The 16967-nt window shown below is 38.0% G+C and overlaps 1 pseudogene across 1 annotated transcript in view; it reads left to right on the top strand.

Annotated features, from left to right (window-relative positions):
• LOC309808866 (centrosomal protein of 78 kDa-like) overlaps window positions 1–16967 on the top strand; it is a 1034926-nt pseudogene that overhangs the window by 157343 nt on the left and 860616 nt on the right. The window lies entirely within an intron of this gene.

Below are 16967 nucleotides of genomic sequence, written 5' to 3' on the forward strand. Positions count from 1 at the left end.
CGACTTTGTCAGATGAACAAACTGTGAAGAATCTGTATTTGGCATTGGGAACAAAGTGATCACAAAAAGCCCAAGTAATACCGTGGTTCCTCTGGAGAGCAAAAGTAGTTGGAACTGACTCAACTGTAGCTCACATATGTAAGACAACTGAAGGGGAGCTGGAAAGATGAGCAGATACAAAGCAGCACAGCGTTTTACAACTATGAAAGTTGGGGACTGCACAACTCCAGGGGGTACCATTCATAATAATGTCAATGTGAATGACACATGCTGGAGTTGTGTACAGCCCTGAGCAAGACTTCTGAGCAGGTACCAAATTAGTAGAGTATTTTTATGCTAAGTGTATAAGTTAGGATGCTTTTGGTAGCAAAAAATGGAAACCAAATCTGTCTGTCCTCAACTTTAAGAGGATTTTGGAAAGAACATCAGGGCTCATGTAACAGAGGAGGACCCTATGGGGCCTTCCTAGGATAGAACCCTCCCCCATATCCTCTACTTTAGCTCCTCTCTGAAGTACATAGATAACAGTATTTGATGCACATTTCCTGCTTTACAGATGCTAAAACCCCCACCAAATGGAAGGTTAACTACTTAATGACCATGAGCACATAGCCCCCAGGCCTACTGGAGCCAAAGAATTGATGACGTTAACCCCTGTGACACTGTCCTGAAACCTCACCATCAACCAAACAGAGAACTGTGCACAAGCTGATCGCATACCTTGGGACTCCCCTCCCTCACCTTGCCTTTAAAAACACTCTGCTGAAACCCATCAGGAAAATGAGGCTTTTTGAGTACTAGCTGTCCTGGACTCTTTGTATGGCGCCTTACAATAAAACACGGCACTTTCTTTCACCACAACCCAGTGTCAGGAGATTGGGTTTATTGCACGTGGATAAGTGGACCCAAGTTTGCTTCAGTGACACTCACAATACTGCTATGGGGCTTTTGCACAGCAATGGAAACCATAAACAGGACGAAAAGACAACCCTCAGAATGGGAGAAAATATTTGCAAGTGAAGCAACTGACAAAGGATTAATCTCCAAAATTTACAAGCAGCTCACGCAGCTCTATATCAAAAAAAACAAACAACCCAATCCAAAAATGGGCAGAAGACCTAAATAGACATTTCTCCAAAGAAGACATACAGGTGGCCAACAAACACATCAAAGGATGCTCAGCATCACTAATCATTAGAGAAATGCAAATCAAAACTACAATGAGGTATCACCTCACACCGGTCAGAATGGCCATCATCAAAAAATGACAATAAATGCTGGAGAGGGTGTGGAGAAAAGGGAACCCTCCTACACTGTTGGTGGGACTGTAAATTGGTACAGCCACTATGGAGAACAGTATGGAGGTTCGTTAAAAAACTAAAAAATAGAACTACCATTCGACCCAGCAATCCCACTACTGGGCATATACCCTGAGAAAACCATAATTCAAAAAGAGTCATGTACCACAATGTTCACTGCAGCTCTATTTACAATAGCCAGGGCATGGAAGCAACCTAAGTGTCCATCAACAGATGAATGGATAAAGAAGATGTGGCACATATATACAATGGAATATTACTCAGCCATAAAAAGAAACGAAACTGAGTTATTTGTAGTGAGGTGGATGGACCTAGATAGAGTCTGTCATACAGAGTGAAGCAAGTCAGAAAGAGAAAAACAAATACTGTATGCTAACACATATATATGGAATCTAAAAAAAAAAAAAGGTTCTGATCAACATAGGAGCAGGAAAGGAATAAACACAGAGACGTAGAGAATGGACTTGAGGACACAAGGAAGGGGGAAGGTTAGGCTGGGACGATGTGAGAGAGTAGCATGGACATATATACACTACCAAATATAAAATAATAACTAGCTAGTGGGAAGCAGCCGCATAGCACAGGGAGATCAGCTGGGTGCTTTGTGACTACCTAGAGGGGTGGAATAGGGAGGGTGGGAGAGAGACGCAAGAGGGAGGGGATATGGGGATATATGTATACATATAGCTGATTCACTTTGTTATACAGCAGAAACTAACACACCATTGTAAAGCAATTATACTCCAATAAAGATGTTTAAAAAAAAGAAAAAGAAAATAATGGAGGGTTTGTAAAGAAAAGGGAAAAGCCAAAAAATGCTGGATATATTTCAGGATTTCTGCATTAGAAATTCTGCAGTACTGTGAACTACAAGAAAATTGAGCAGGGGGATGAAGATTTAAGAATATTCAACTTTTTATGAATTTAATTCCTTTCAACATTTTTTATGAGTAATGCTTAAAATTTGAATTCCTTTATAAATTACTTTTGGGTGATTAACTGTGCTTTTTAAAATGCATCTCCGTACAAAGACTCTCTCTCAAATTTATTATGGTGGCCTAAATAAGTTAATACATCTTGAAGGTCTTAGTGGTGAATCACCATGTTTAATTCCAAGAGAATTTAAAAGGTAAAGAAAAATTAGTTTCAAAATATTTTCAACAAGTTGACATTTATGAAAAATTTTGAAAGATGAGCAGCTGTGTGCATACCACCTTATTTTAGCTGATGAACTAATGAATATAGACTTCACACATTTTCAAAGTATTGAATTGCCTTTTCTTCTATAGCAATCCTCAACATATACCAGGTTAAAAAAAACTAATAATCTTAAATCATGATTTCTTCCCTAAAACCCCCTTTCTACTCATTTATAAATCCTCCTTAACATTAATTTTTTCCTAGCCTATTTCTTAGCCTTGATTATTTCATGTATTTGATGTACAAATGTATTGAACACTTACAATATGTTACAAGATACTTTTTTTTAAAGCTGCATGTTAGTTGACTCTTTTGTGCTTGGCACTGGAAGATACACTGTTGGAAGATGCAGCCCCTGCACTCAATTTTCTCACAGGTTAAAGAAGATTCAGACAAGTAAATCCACAATTCAACACTTTTCTATAAAAGGTATGAGAAAGGGTTGCTCAGGGGGTTTTGATTGTATAGAGTAGGAGAAACTATCTTTTCCTGGGTATGGGAGGATTCCTAGAGGAGATGTTACCTGAGAAAAGGAAGGTGAAAAGAAATTGCCAGGTGAGTAAGGGATATATTTTAGCTTTTATTTCTAGTCAATTCTCACACAAAAAAAGAAAAACTCAAAAAATAAATGAATTTATATGACCCTCAGAGCTCCTTAGGCTCTTTGGTATCTATATTTGTAGCTGGAGATACATGTGCCACAATTATGTTCTAAGTTAAGGGAGTCTGCGTGTGTCATGCATCAAGCATGTAGCGCAAGCTCATGTTAATAAAAATAGCCATTCAGGCATAATCAAGGTAGAAAAGCAACAACTCACTACATATTTACTGATACCTTTCCTCTAGTCTCCTCTCCTGTGTTCCTTTCACCCACCCAAATGTTTTGGTGTGTAAGCTTTCCTCTCAAGACAATGGAGTCCACAGCATGGCCATCACAAGTGTGAGTGTTGAACAACAGGTGAGATCCCTAGTGAATAATTATACCCAGTTGGAGAAGACTAAACAGTGCTTGGAGCCAGGTGAGAGAAATAGCATTTGGCTTATCTGCTCTGAAATAATATCTGAAAGACTCAATCCATAAAGTTTCCATGTGGTTGAAAGCAAGTTGAAGAGTGAACCCTGGGTCCTAACGCTATGTGTGTGTGTGTTTGTGTGTGTATGTTTTGATTCATCAAATGTTAGGGAGAAACATTTTATGATAGAAAGAGCATTGGCCCCAGAGGCATGGGTTTAAAGTTCTATATCTGTCACTCTTGCCAGGAGGCTTTTTTAAAAGCTCATTTAATGACTCAGTTAATGCTTTTTACATTTGAAAAGGAATGAGACTTTTTCCGACTTTAAAGTTTGATGATTTTATGGTCACTTTTAGTTTCAGCTTTTTTTTTTTTTTTTTTTTTAAGAAGATGTTGGGGGTAGGAGTTTATTAATTAATTAATTTATTTATTTATTTTGTTGTGTTGGGTCTTCGTTTCTGTGCGAGGGCTTTCTCTAGTTGTGGCAAGCGGGAGCCACTCTTCATCGCGGTGCGCGGGCCTCTCACTATCACGGCCTCTCCTATTGCGGAGCACAGGCTCCAGACTCGCAGGCTCAGTAGTTGTGGCTCACGGGCCCAGTCACTCCACGGCATGTGGGATCCTCCCAGAGCAGGGCTCGAACCTGTGTCCCCTGCATTGGCAGGCAGACTCTCAACCACTGCGCCACCAGGGAAGCCCAGTTTCAGCTTTTTAAGACTCCCCATCTAAATAAACTCTTAGGCTCCATGACGTGTGCCCAACCTAGACATGCCGAAGGGGCTTTGAAATCCAGGCCTGCTTTCAGCCAACTTTATGCATTTATATCAGCTGATTTGTTACTTGATAAAAATGTTCAGGATAATGCAGTCACTTTTTTAAATGCTGTAGAAAAGACCACTTCAGAAACAGATTAGAACAGCCATGATAATGGACCGGAGTCCTGAGGCATTGAGCTGAGAATTCCATCTCCCCCTGCATGAGAGAGGCAGGTCGTTACCCTCTACAGCATCTGAAGTTGGGGATTTGCTCCCTACCCCACTAACTCTGGCTAACAGCTTCCCATCAGCCTACCATCTGTGAATGAATCTGGACCTGCAGATTTATAGTCTCAGTTGGTACCGTGTCTTAGGATGTGGAGGACAGCTTGCTTTATTTTTCCCTAATGCTGCTTCTTCTCAATCTTAAGAGCTAACTCAAGATTTAGTGAATAATCTATACACACGTTACAGGAGCTACTCAGATTCCCTCCCACATCGTGTCTTCCAGACTGAGGAGTTCTTCCAACTGCCTATTCTCAAACGGAAGTTCCTTCTCCCCCTCGATGGTTTTTGCTTCCCTCTGTATCTTAAGGTGTACTTATCAAAACTTCCTAAGAACTTCTAGGTTCAGACAAATTTCTATTTTGTCCAAGGGTAAGACAATACCTTTCACTTTGTTTCCAATATCCTTTGTGATAATGTCCAACAAATTTTGTCACTGTTGGTTTCCTGGTCGTAATCTTTGAACCTTCAGGCAACGGAGTCCTTAGGCTTTCTTCCGCAGTGATCATCAGTTCTCAGGGTCTTCCATCTCATAGAAGAGTTTCAATGATTTGACCTGAACTGTTTCTCCCTGCTCTCGTTAGAGCTCCTCTGCTCATGTCAACTCCTGTTCATCCTACTTTGATGATCTTTTTATTACCTGGAAGAACTTAGTTCTGTGCACAAATTTGGAAATTCTCCCATGGTACTTCTTATCTTGATCCCTTGAAAAAAATGTTAAATAAGGCCAGTTCAATATGCCTTCTTAGGGGTTCCTATTATAAACCCTTTTCCTTCCAGAGAAAATGATCATTTATCCCAACTCTTCATTTACTCTCTAAGATAATTCTCTCTCCATCTCTAATCCCAAGAAAACTCAATTATTTAGCTTTAGTGAGGCGTAATTGATATATAATAAACTGTACACATTTAAAGTAAAATAAATAAACAAACTCTCAACTATTTCTAAATTTCCAAGTATATATAGATAGCTGATTACTTGTGACCACTCACCGATGGGCCTATTCCACTCAACTAAAGACAACTATGCCACAGAAATGCACTCAGTCTGTGTAGAATCCAGATCTAAATGTCTACCCACTCACGGTGTAATAATATACACTTAATAAAATGCTCTGTAATATTGATGACTGTGGTCTTTAGTGTCCCATGAACCTAAACATGTTGATTAAGGGAGTAAAATGTAGATTTCACTGTGTGTTATTTACAGGAGCTTTATTTTTATTAAGGTCATTGCTAGAAAAATATGTTTCTGCTAATAGTATTTATACATCAAAAGTTAAAGTTATTATTTTGGCAAGATCAGACTCCTGATACTCACTTATTTAGTACTGCCCAGTAAATTTTCAAAGTTAGAATTCTTTATTGATGAAGAATAAAGAATTCATGATACTTTTATTATTCACCTTTTACATTTGTATCCACTAAGAAGCATTTTCACAATACATGCATATGAATATTTGTGGATTATTTTAATGTATCTTTCACAATGTTAAAATCTCTTTCAAGACCCATTTGCTGTTAAGAGGTCTTACCTCTTTAATAATAGATGATAGATGATTTATTGTCATATTTGCAAATGAAAAGGAAAACCATGGCCAGAATTTGTGATGTCACTCTATGTAGACACATATGCATGGAAATAACCTGTAGCTGTTACACACACACATATATAGTCCTATATATATAAGTATATATTTTTATATGTATATATTGTGCATACATATGTATGTGTATGTGTGTGTATGTACTCACTTATCTTTCCACCCACCCATACATGCATCCACTGATCTATCTAGCTATCTTCCAACACACAGTACCCCTACAATGATAAAATAGGATCAGAGTTTCATAGAAATATAGAGCCCAAAAGATCCTTAGAGATAGTTTAAAAACAAAGAATGTTATTCTTAGAGGTGTAACTCTCCAAGATAGCACCAGTAGAAAGAACTCAGCTGGAACCTAATCCCCATATTCCAATTACAAGTTCAGTTTTCATTCCACCATACCACACTGTCTTTCGCACAGATATCTGTTATACAGATGGATAGATACTGATCCTTAGAAGACAGTGTCAGTGCTGAAACTATTTTCTGTACTGAACACCCTGCTGTCAACTAAATTCTCGTTTGAGTTTTGAAGTTTACTGATGGTTTCTGTCAGTCCCAAGCCCTCCTAGGCATTTTTACACATAATCAATATGAGGAGAACTTCCTGTCTGGCATCAATCAGTTCTTTAAACCACAATTATCTATTAAAATATTGTTCTTAAGTCAGGAAAAATGGATGTTAGTGTCAAACACAGCTTTGCTCACTCTCACACACACACACACTCACGCAAATTACAAATAGTATTCGACTGCTCTATATTTCAGGCTATTCAATAACAAGATAAATGAAATATACTTTCTGTCTACATAATTTTTTTTACTACGCCAAGGCATACACACTAGTTGTTCCCTGCAGTACCTGCCGAATACAACTAAATTTGCAACAGAGTTAATCACTGGCACAGCTGAATATTTTAAGAGATTTCTCCTCTAGTAGGAAATTCATCTTTTTTCCAAGAAAAGGGCTTTTACCCACTCCTTCATCTCCAACTGAAGTAGTTCCGTGATTTCCTTCCTTTCTCTGATTTCCACGCTCCAATTCCCAAAGACAGGCTCATCTCTGATGACCTTTCAGTCTATGAGTATTTGGGGTAGGAGTGGGGGTAGTCCACAGTTAAAATAAAGTTTGTATACAATCACTTTCTATGTTGTTATGAAATTATTCTAAGCTTCCCTAATAATAAACTTACAAAGAAACCATGCAAATGGTTCAGATGTGCACATGGAGATAACTATTATCTAGAAAGCATCCAGATTTCTTAAAAAGCCAAAAAAAAAGAGACTGACTCACTCAGGATATATGGAAATATAAGTGAGGTAGGTGGGCTACAGTGTATGTCATTATCAATAAAGCCCTAGGAGAAAATCATAATTTGAAAAGATACATGCACCCCAATGTTCACTGTAGCACTATTTACAATAGCCAAGACATGGAAGCAACCTAAATGCCCACCAACAGATGAATGGATAAAGAAGATGTGTCATATAAATATATATATATACACACACACACACACACACACACACACACACACATATACACACAATGGAATATTACTCAGCCATAAAAAAGAATGAAATAATGCCATTTGCAGCAACATGTATGGACCTATCATACTAAGTGAAGTAAGCCAGACACAGAAAGACAAATATAATATGATATCACTTATATGTGGAATCTAAAAAAATTATACAAATGAACTTATATATGAAACAGAAACAGACCCACAGACATAGAAAACAAACTTATGGTTAGCAAAGGGGAAGGGGGTGAGGGATAAATTAGGAGTTTGGGATTAACATATAAACACAACTACATATAAAATCGATAACCAACAAGGACTTCCTGTATAGCATAGGGAACTATATTCAATATTTTGTAATAACCTATAAGGGAAAAGAATCTGAAAAAGAATATATATGTATATATATAACTGAATCACTTTGCTGTACACCAGAAACTTATACAATATTGTAAATCAACTATACTTCAAGAAAAAAATTAAATTAAATTAAAACTAAAAAATAAAATAACCCCCTAGATATATTTTTGCATAACTGAATTAAATTCTTAAAACCCCCAAAATGAATGTTTTAACTGAATTTGAGAAATGAAGACTAAACTAAATCTTGGGTTTAGAATTAATTTGATTCATAATGGAAGGAAGTTAGAAAATAACATTTATTAAGAACAACACTGTTTAGCAATCCTATATGAAGATATAACACACAAAATATCTCCTATTACTTCCCTGTTAGAAGAGCTCTTTGCTTTAATACTTACACTACAGAGAATTTAATTAGTTCTCAATCAAATATTCTTCAGCCAGTGATTATACAGCAATAAAACATATTTGCATCTGCAAACTCAAGGTAACTTTTATAAGAACACAGTGGTTGGAGAAAATCTTGAGTTACATTCCAAATACATTGGGTAAAACTTCAGACTCCTGTGTAGACATTTTGAAAAGCCTGCAAAGTGTCACAGAAGAGGATGTGCAACTCTGATGTTACTGGGGTTAAGAGAGGCCATGTTACTGCAAAGCAATGTTTGTTAAAACCATATTAATTATTAGGTGATTAGGATATGATGATTTTAAATATCTATATTATAACAATTTTTTGTTTCTTTTGTTTCATTGCATTTCAGGAAATCCGTTGGAGTTGTTGGGCTAACATATAAAACGTATTAAAGGTTTCCATTAAAATAACAGGAAATCGTTTCCTGGTTACATTTTAACAAAAACTGCTTGATTTTTACAAATGGATTCCTGACCTTAAGCAGGAGACACCTTTACATATAGTATCACATTTACTTTATTTTACATAGAACGTCACTAAAGTTTACCACAACCCATTTAGGTATCATTGCCTTTTACAAACAATGAAACTAAAACTGAGAGATTAAATAACTTGCCCAATGTCACACAGCTCATGAGCGGGGGAGATCAGAATCCAATTCAATAGCCTTTGAATTTTTCACTATATAGTAGGACCATAGTTCAACTAATCAGGTATTTATTGAGTTTCTAACTGTGCATAACACTTGGTGTTAGGCATTAGAGGGGCACATAATGATGCCTACTTCTTGCGTCGCTACAGTTTACAATCTAGTAGAAGGCAAGTGCACACATTGTTCTATTTAAGAGTCTAAGAGGAAACAGGAAGGTGAAAAATGGCAAATATTTATGCCAACAGGAGTTTTACAGGCCATCTTGAAGGGCAGTGTATTTAATACAGGACTAGAAGGGTACAGATATTGCAGAGAGGTGTGATATGAACTAGGGCATAAAGGGTAGGGCATCGCAAGCACAGATTACAATGTGGACAAAGGCATGGAACAAGTGACAGCACATGCAGAGAGATGTAGGTAAGGAAAGCCTTGGAAGGTACTGAAGAAAACAAGTCTACATGATACTTGTTAAAGGTAGCAAGGATAAGTCAGGGAGACTACTACAGAGGGGCTGTGTAGTCGGAGAGGGAGATGGGGCTCAACTCCTAATATAATAAGAACAAGTAGAGAGATAAAGGCAAGGAGCAGGGTGGGGGTCAGTGGATAGAAAATTACTAAGAGGAAACATCAGGGGTAAGGAGAATTCTGGCTAAACCAATTTGACAGAACTTCTTTCTGTAGTCAGGCTAGGGTGATAAGACATGAAGGGTGAGGGATAAAGAGTTTGATCATATATCAAGGGTAGAGGATTTTTGCTAAACTGACCCACCAGAATTCATGCTAATACTAGTCTAAATGGGCCAAGGACAGAGCCTAAGGTCAGGGACTAGTTAGAAAGAGGACTCAGAGAAGCCTGACTCAAGTTTGGTCAAAGAAGAGTGCTATGGTCTGAATATTTATGTTCCCTCAAAATGTATATGTTGAAATCCTAACCCCCCAAATTGGTGGTATTAGGAGGTGGAGCCCCTGGAAGGTGATTAGGTCATGAGGGTGGCACCCTCATGAATGGGATTCATGCCTTTTATTTCAGATTTTTTGTGACTATTATTATTATTTTAATTGAAATATAGTTGGTATACAATATAAGCTACAGCTGTACAATATAGTCATTTGCGATTTTTAAAGGTTATACTCCATTTATAGTTATCATGAAATATTAGCTATAGTCCCTGTGCTGTACAGTATATCCTTGTAGCTTATTTTATACATAATAGTTTGTACCTCTTAATCCCCTACCCTCTCCCCTTCCCTCTCCCCACAGGTAGCCACCAGTTTGTTCACCACATCTGTAAGTCTGCTTCTTTCTCGTTATATTCACTTGTTGGTTGTATTTTTTAGATTCCACAAATTCCTTCATGAATGGGATCAATGTCTTTTAAAAGAGGCTCCAGAGAGCTCACTAGCCCCCTTCCACCATGTGAGGACACAGCAAGAAGGTTCTGGCTATGAATCAGGAAGAGGGCTTTCACCAGAATGAGACCATGCTGCTATCTTGATCTTGGACTTCAGGCCTCCATTACAAAACAAAGTTCTGTTGTTTAGAAGCTACCCAGTCTGTGGTATTTTGTTACAGCAGCCAGAATGAAAAAAGACAGAGAGAGAATCTTTGCCAGAGGTCCTTCCTTCCTCCCTTCCTCCCTCTGGCCTTTCTTCCTTACTTTACTTATTTCACTCTCCAACGCATATTCATTTAGTATCTACTTTAAGGAACTGAATAGATGGAAAACACAGGTTGAGCTATAAAGATCACTATTCTTATAGTATACAGTTTATTGGAGGAAGAGAGAAGCGTCTGTGACAGAGCATGACATGCACAATTTTATTTTAGATAAACTGGTCAGGAAGACCTTTCCATGGAAGTGACATTTAAACTGAAGTTTGAAAGATGAAAATGTAGTAATGTTGGCAAATCTAGAGTGATTTTTGTAAGGACTTACTACACATTTTACTTTATTCTATATGCAATAAGTTGTCAAATGTGTTTGAAGATAGAGGATGCATTCTAATAGTGTGGCTAAGAGCTTGCATTTAGCCTGAATATTAAAGAGGCCCCAGGAAACCCGACCATAAGGAAACCCAAACTCTGCTCCCAATACAAATGCTACTTTTTAAAAAACTTTCACCCTTTGGTCAACCTACTGTCCATTGAATTTGTTGAGGTTTGTGGATATTAAGACTTAAGCAAGAGATGCAACTTGATTATAGTACAGTAGTTTGAATTTAAGCAAAATGGTATGCCTGAAATGTAGGGGCCTTTTTGTAATGTAATTTGAAAATGTGGTGAGTTTCTTTGAATAGGCAACCCAGACTGACCATTCAGTGACTCTCCATAAGAGCGACTACAACACCCAATTAGCACCATAAAAGGGAGAGTCGACATGACAGAGATGTGAGGTGACCATTTTTACCCACACCACACGCTGCCATGGTGGTTACACCTACTGGTGTAAATACTTGGTGAAAGAGGCGGTGCACCTCCCTGTGACTGCAGGCTACTGAACAAAGTCACCAACCTGCCTTCAATAGGAGCATATAAAATTCTAGGCCTGGAGAAGAACAAGTAATAAAGCAACTATTTACTCTCCCTGAGTTCACTATCCTCTTCTCTTCTCCCTGCTGGGTCGAAGGAAGGCAGAAGAGAGCATTAAAGCTCATGTTCAGGGCCTGCATGTTCAGTCGTACACGTGGTGCACTGCATATGTACACGAGTGTCATTCACTTTCTTCTTTACGTGAATGGTGCCCCCTGGGAATTTTAGAGGGCACAACCTGGGAATCTGTATATGGCAGGCCTGCTTAATTTGGTTTTGCTCATATATTGTGAGCTTTTGTGTTGCTTATTCGTTTTGTGTTCTCTGTGTTCCGTTTGTTTTGAGAAACAAACCTGATACCCGTTTCATCCTTGGAACCGTAAAATTCATCTTTAAATATATCTATATAGGTAACAAACAGAATATTGTTTATGTATATGTAAGTTTATTTATTACAATAATCTAGGAGGTAAGACTTTACAAATAAACAAATGTGCAGAAATATGAACTAACTTGCTTGTGAATAACAGACCTGGAGCATGCCTCAGAGAAAGTGTGTAAAATGGCTCAAAACTAGAGAAAGCACAGAAGCAAACTATCCACTGACACGGCACTAATAGAAAAGCTATCAAAAGTCTAAATCTGAGCAGAACCGGGAAGAAAGGAAATCATAAGAGGGATGAGACCTTGATAAATAAATACATTTTTATTTCCATAATTAGAGGTAAGCATAAGGAAGAGATGAAACTAATTCCTAGTGTCAAGCCTATGTAAGTGGAAAGGTTGTGATTTCAATTAACAAGAATTTCGTGTTTAGATTCAAAACAAGTATTTGTGTCACAGAACCAATTCCAGTAGATTCCATGAGACAGGCATATTTATATTCATTTTTCTGCATCAATGCTTTCAAGCTTTTAACCCATCCTTCTGGTGGGAAAGAAAAAAACATAAAAATATGAAATATCTCATCAAGCTTTAATTATGTTTAGTTCTTGATTTAAAATTACTCTTTATTAAGTTAAAACGAAGATATTCTAGACTAACTCCAAAGCAGAATTGAAATGGCACACGAAAATGATCAAACATGATTCAAGCATCTCATTTAACTGAGATTTTACTACGTTTGTGTAATGATGTCTAAAATTGTGTTTTCATTAAACATAGCAGAGTAGAGCGAAACAGGGAGAGTCATCCCATAGACCTTGTTTGAATCTAAACATATTATCTATTACTGTAACTTTGAGAAAATCACTTAATTTGCATCAGCCTCAATGCCTTTATCTCTGAGAATAGTAATACCTATCTTGCATGGGGCTTGAGATCAAATAAGTTAAAACACAAGCAGAGTGTCTAGCAATTACAGTTGCTCAGTAAATAGCTCTTAATATTACCAATGGTCTCTGATGTGGGAAAACTATTACATAATAAAAAGATCCTTAATCGGGTATCTTTAAAATCAGGCTGAATGCAACGAACTTCAGATTTTATGTCCTCCCTTTTTTTATTTTTACCCAGAGAATAATGCAATTCAGAAAACAGAGGGAGAGATTAATTTCCACTTAAACTGAAAAGTCATCATTATAAGATTTTTTTCATCATGTGCTATAGTACATTAAATAGAACCTTAAAATCTTTGTTACCTCTCTACTGAAAGGTAGCATGTGGTGTCCCTCTTCTTGAATATGGGCTGATCCAGTGGCTTATTCAATCAACAGAATGCAAGAGAAAAGGTGTTCTTGCACTTGTGAGGTTAAGTCATAGGAAGACTTACAGATTCCAGCCAAGTCTCTTGAAATGTTTACTTTGGGTGAAGCCACTCACTATGTAAGAATTCAACTACTTTGAGATATCCAGGTTGCTAAGACTCCAAAACTACACCGAGAAATTTCATGGAGAAAGACAGAGACAGAGAGAAAACCAGCCCCAGATTTTTCAGCCTGTGCAGCCCAACTCAAGCCCCAGATCTGTGAATGAAGATGCCATCTTGGTTGGACATTTCAGCACCAAAAGATGTGACTCAAAGAAAACTTAGCCAGAACCAAGGCCCCAGACATATGACACCAGTCAAGTTGTCCAATCTATCTCCAATCATTCAAGCCACCACAGCTGAGGCCCAGTCATGATGGAGCAGAGATGAGCCATCCCCAGTATTCTTTATCTTTGTTCTTAGCTCACAAAGTCCTGACTATAACAACACGGTTTCTATTGTATCTACCACTGCATTTTGGAATGGTTTGTTATACTGCAATAGGTATCTGGAATATATGTCTTGATCATTTCTTACAGTTCTAAAGCCACGGAACTCCTTTTACCCATATTCAGGGAGAATGCAATCTCTTGCTTATTTTCAGTCTCCCTTTGAGTCATAGAATCTGTTCAGAGGCTTCCTTGGACAGAGTCAGTAAAAGAAAACTCTTGATTACAAAACTCCATTATTACAACCAGGATAAAAGAACAGCCAAATCTGCTCACACACACCCCATTTTTTCACCACATCATAAACAATGGATTGGCCAAAGTTTTAAGTGCTTGACTCTGATTGAAAGTAAGCAACTTTCCATCTTCAACCTCTTCCCCTCCAACTCAACTTAGAGTGATGCTCTAGTCAACCTCCGGACTTCCTGATGCACCTCCCATCTCTGAAATGAGAAGTGAAGAAAAAACATCTTCAGAAGACTTCTGATATCAAGACAAGGGATAGAACAAAGGCCAAAGCAGCAATATTGCCATCCAGAGGAAAAACTACTGAACCTACACTGCAATATTTAGAAGGAAAGTCAAGACATGAGAGAACCAAGTGTAAAGCACAGCTATATTGGTGGCTTCTATTTAAATAATCAAGGTCAATAAGTAGGTCTCTGGGATGATGATCCCTATACCCTGTTACTTGCACCAGAATTGGGACATAACCAGGAACAAGTAGTTCAGGAAGCTAGAGTCATTGACACTGAGAGCCAACTACAGGGAACACCAAACAGCTGGGGCTATTAGTTCATGTGCTTCCATACCTAAATTTGGAAAGACTGTAAGACTTTCTGAATCTTCAGGTAACTTGAATACTATTCTAATCATAAGCAATCATGCTCCCTCTTAAGCTAAACCATACAACTTCAGAATCAGGTGTTACTTCTTATTGGTACCACTGTCCACTAAGCAAAGACAGAAATACAGAAGTAATCCTGACCCCTGCCTTTCCCTCATATACTCCCCTTCCCCACTTTTCCCTCTTTCCCATATATTACTAGGTTTAATCAGTTCTGCTGCCTAGAGATCTCTTAAAGTCCTTCATTTTAATCATATTCCTCTGCCCTGATTCAGATCCTTGTCATCACTAGCCTAGGCTGCCCTCTATCTATTTCTGCCCCTCCCATCTGAACCATTGCCCTTCATATTCATCCTCAACCCTACTACCAATATTATTTCTAAATTGCAAATTTGACCATCAACTGTCTAAAGACTTCAACATCTTTCCATTGCACTAATGATAAAGTCCAACTTCTAAACATGTCATAAAGGTCTCCATTTTTTGGCCGTGCTCTGCCAATTTAACTAATGTCTTTTTTTAGTAATTAAAATCTACTATCCTTGTTGTTTTACGAGTGTTAGCAGTTGCTGTTCTCACTGTTGAAAATATTTCCCCCTTTCATTCACTTAGAAAACTCCTATTCATCCTTTAAAACCCAAATGCAGTGAAACCGATTTTCTCTCACTCAAATCAATTTCTCCTCAAAACTGTAATTTTACCTCTGTGTAGCTCAATTGTTTGTTATACTCTAATGACAACAGATTCTTAAATATACTCATCTTTGTATCGTAATATCCGATAATATAACTGACATTTAACAAACGCTAAATATACTTGACACTTGAATTGATTGAATTGAATTAAACTGAATCAATCACTCTCAAGAACACTAACGACTGTTAGGGTTTCCTGCATCAAGAGTACAAATCACGCTGAATTTTCATAATACTGCTAGTTTTGATTGAGGCACAGCAAACAAGTTTACAACAGATTTCCCCTGTGAAAATAATAACTTCAGGAAAAGATAACAAATACACTCAGAAGTCCATAAAGGAGGCAGGGTAGTCTAGGGGATTCTGTTCTCATCCAAAGACTTGCTGAGATTTGATTCAGAGGGGAAAGATTGATTTTTCTAGCTTAAGTTAAACGAGGCATCGAACAAATGTCAAAAGCAGGACATAGACTTAGATTCTTCACTGTCACACCAGTAAAGTTACCATCCTTCTATCCCCTTTAGAACAAACAAGAAAGCCTGCTGTGGACCGTGAACAAAACAACAACTGTGATTTACACAGCTCCTTAAACTTCTGTGTACTGAGAGTGAATTAGAGGTCTCCTTCAGATAGCATTGCAAATGAGCATTATTTTATTTTCACCAAGGCTTTCAGGTGATCCATGCAACAAAATCAGCAAAGTCAGTACTCACCGTGGCAGACAAAGTAACTATTATGTATCTGTCCTAAAAGTTCCTGTGATGTTCTGGCTAGTTTTGCTTAAGTAATATTTATAATATTTATGAGAAAGGAGGACAAAAATGAACCTGATGCTTTTGTGGAGAAGGAATTCCCTGGCTGAGCAGAAAAGCCTGCCAAAGTTTTGGTGTTTCTTGTTTGTTTGTTTGAAACAAGACTGAAGGACCGTATAATGCAAGATGAACCCATTAACAGTTAAAAGGGAAAGGACACACTAAAGAGACTCAGCTAGAGCCCTGGTAAATTATCAAAAATTGTGGGCTTTCTTAGTGAGAGTCTATGATTTGAGAAATTCATGAGGAGAAAAGGCAGAGGTCCCTGGGCACCTGAAAATGAGAATTGCTGCATTGAACTAGGCTGACTTTGGCATGGCATTTTGAAGAAGGCAGTCATATGGAATGTAACGAATAAATAGAGCATATCAGAGCCTGAAAACGCCTCCTGAAAACCTGAGAGTAGGCTCATGTGGGTGAAAGGTGAAGCGCGGTGCTTGGTACACTATAACCCTCAGTAACATTGGCTGGTTTTGAATGAAATGAAACCTAACCTGAATCCAGTCCCTACTCGGTAACAGCGGGGAAGATAATGGGTGCCTAGGCAACGTCTAGCAAGTTCTGGGATAGAGGCGGCTCCCAACTGTTGCGTCACCAGGGGCCACAGAACTGAGTCGGGAAGGGAGAAGGGAGGAATTTATGCAGAGGACCGGACACTGGCAGGAAGTAGAGAGCGAAGAAAACTAAACGACCATTGGTGAATTTCAACACCACGTCGTGAATTTCAGGTAATTTTCCACTTGTTTATTCAG

This window comes from Mesoplodon mirus (assembly GCF_964341445.2).
Source record: "Mesoplodon mirus genome assembly, chromosome: 7".
Taxonomy (NCBI): Eukaryota; Metazoa; Chordata; class Mammalia; order Artiodactyla; family Ziphiidae; genus Mesoplodon; species Mesoplodon mirus.